Source organism: Megascapheus bottae, chromosome 5 (assembly GCF_031878675.1).
Source record: "Megascapheus bottae isolate mThoBot1 chromosome 5, mThoBot2.hap1, whole genome shotgun sequence".
Lineage (NCBI taxonomy): Eukaryota > Metazoa > Chordata > Mammalia > Rodentia > Geomyidae > Megascapheus > Megascapheus bottae.
Window position 1 is genome coordinate 11,852,515 of NC_143513.1, and position 2,500 is coordinate 11,855,014.

Genomic DNA, 2,500 nt, shown 5'->3' on the forward strand with positions numbered 1-2,500 from the left:
CTGTCTGTCTCTGTTGCTCTCTGTCTCTTGGGAAGGCAGAGGACGCAGGACTGTTTTCCCAGAGGCTCACCTTCCATGTAACCCTCTAGCCTGCATGAGGGTTGCACGTTGAAGAGCAGCTTTAAGGCCAGGTGACTTGCAAGGTTCACCACTTGTCTTCAGAGGCCACGACTACCAAGGGCCCGATGTGATCTTTGCATGGATGTGGGAGAGTTTGGCTGCTTCTTCAAGATTTGGATCTCACTCCTCTACCTCCCCGACCTTGCTTGGCCACCGGCCACGATGCGAGGGGAAGAGTGGGGTTTGCAGAGCAATGTGGAATTCACTTGGCTGGTGCTGTTTCAGAAGGACCTTCGACCTAAACCTCATCCTAAATGGAAGCCGAAGCCAGAAATGGATCCTAAGGAGAGTGTCACTCCTCGCCCCACCAGTAAGCCTCACCTAAAGCCTCTACCCGATTTCAAGCCCACACCTAAGCCCAAACCTCTCCCAAGACTCACCCTAAGCCACAATGTCTGCCTGAAATCACACCTTCAACCTGTCCCCTACCTCTTCCTGACGCTAAACTTGAGCCCCATTCTGACCCTGACCCGGAGCCAAAGCCCCAGCCCAGTGTCACCCTAAGCCTCCCATCTCATGAGAGCCTTCAGTGGCACCTCTGATGCAGCCTCTTTAGGTTGCTATGCTTAGCCTACCAGGAATGGGAAGCCTAAGTGGAAGCAGAACCGTGGCCTCACGTCTCAGCCCACTGGAACCCCTCATCCTTAGTGCTCAGGCTCCCAAGAAGGCTAACAACCTGAGGCCAAGCCTCACTGGAACACACACCCATGCCTCGGGTTGGAGTGGAAGCCCTCCACCCAAGCAAGAAAAGGGTGCTCTGTGCTTGGAATCCAGGAACTCCAGAATTCCGGGAGCATTTGTCTCGGCAACGTTGCCGGCGCCCGTTTCCCGGGCCTCGTTCCTCCTCATCTACCCTGCCGCTACTTTCCAAGTCTATGCAGTGCACCCCGCGAAAGGACAACGTGTGTCTCTAGCAGGAAGAAGAGGAAAGAAGCAGCCAGTGTTTGCTTGTTTGCCCACTGTGGGGAAGAGAACTCAGAGCCTCCCAGTCAGTGCTAGGCCAGCTGAAACTGTCAGTACACACTGCAGAGTGTCTCAGCATCCCTCCATCCATCCATCCAGCCAGCCAGCCAGTCAGCCAGCCAGCCAGCCAGCCAGCCAGTCATCCAGCAATCCATCCATCCATCCATCCATCCATCCATCCATCCATCCATCGGTCGATCTATGTATCTATCAATCTATCTATCTATCTATCTATCTATCTATCTATCTATCTATCTATGTATCTTTCAGTCCATCCATCCATGCATCCTTCCACGCGTGGCTCCGTCCATCCATCCACCATCCATCCAATCAACATCCATCCATGAATCAGGCTGTACGGCCAGCCACCCCGGCATCCATGGGTGGATCCAGGCATGCATCCACCGACCCAACCATGCACGCATGCATCCACCATCCATGCATGCATGCATGCGTGCCCGCATCCATCCATACACCCACTATGCACCTAGGCATCCATCCAGCCATCCATCCAGCCATCCATCCAGTCAGCCATGCATCCAGCTGTCTACCCATGCATCCATGCATCCATGTACACTTCCATCCACTTTCCCCATGAGCCCATCTACCCGGCCCACGCAAACTCAACCCATGGCAGGAGGAAGCCCCCAAGCCCGCAACCAAGCCATCTGGGGTAGCAGGGCTTAACCCAGGGTGGTGTGAGTTCCGGCTGGCCGGGCAGGCCTTTCAGTCCTGGAGCCACAAGCCTAGCCTTGTGTTCTTGAGCTGCTTTTCAGGAGTGGTTGGGAGGATGTGGTCAGGATTGCAGGAGCAAGAGGAGGCCAGGTGCCTTTGTGCTGCCCAGAAGAAATGTCCTGTCCTGTGTAGGAATGTGGTGTGGTCTCAGGCCAAGCTGTCAGCGGTGAGGCTGAGCGTCAGGCCGGCCCAGGCCTGGGTTTTCCTGCTTTTCCTAGGTGGAAAGCATTGCGTGCCTGCCAGGCTGTGTGGTGTGAGTTGTGCATCCAGACAGCTAGCTGTCTTTTCCCCTGTGGCTGGTGTGATGTTGGGTTGAGGTGGAGGTGCGAGGCAGTGAGTGAGCCTAAAAGTATTGGGCAGTGGCTGTGAGGCAGCAAGCAGCCTAGTGGGCTGGGGAGCGGAGGCAAAAGCCTACAGCACCCGGTATTCCCAGGCGGTCTCCCATCCAAGTACTAACCAGGCCCGACCCTGCTTAGCTTCCGAGATCAGACGAGATCGGGCGCGTTCAGGGTGGTATGGCCGTAGACGCCTCACACTGCTTCCCAAAGCCCCAACTGCTGCTCGCTGCCTCTGCGGGGAGCCTCCGCTCGCCGCTGCACCCTTGCCAGCCTCTGCAGCCTCTGCCTCTGCCGCTCTGGCCTCACACGCACCTGCTGCCGCTGCTTGGGGGACCTGATCCAAC

At 56.6% G+C, this 2,500-nt stretch overlaps 1 non-coding gene across 1 annotated transcript; it reads right to left on the bottom strand.

Moving 5' to 3' along the window:
• Positions 1-2,226: 2,226 nt before the first annotated feature.
• On the bottom strand, positions 2,227-2,345 carry LOC150062878 (5S ribosomal RNA). The gene has a single exon (XR_016535593.1). It is a non-coding gene; the product is annotated as a 5S ribosomal RNA (ribosomal RNA).
• Positions 2,346-2,500: the final 155 nt, after the last annotated feature.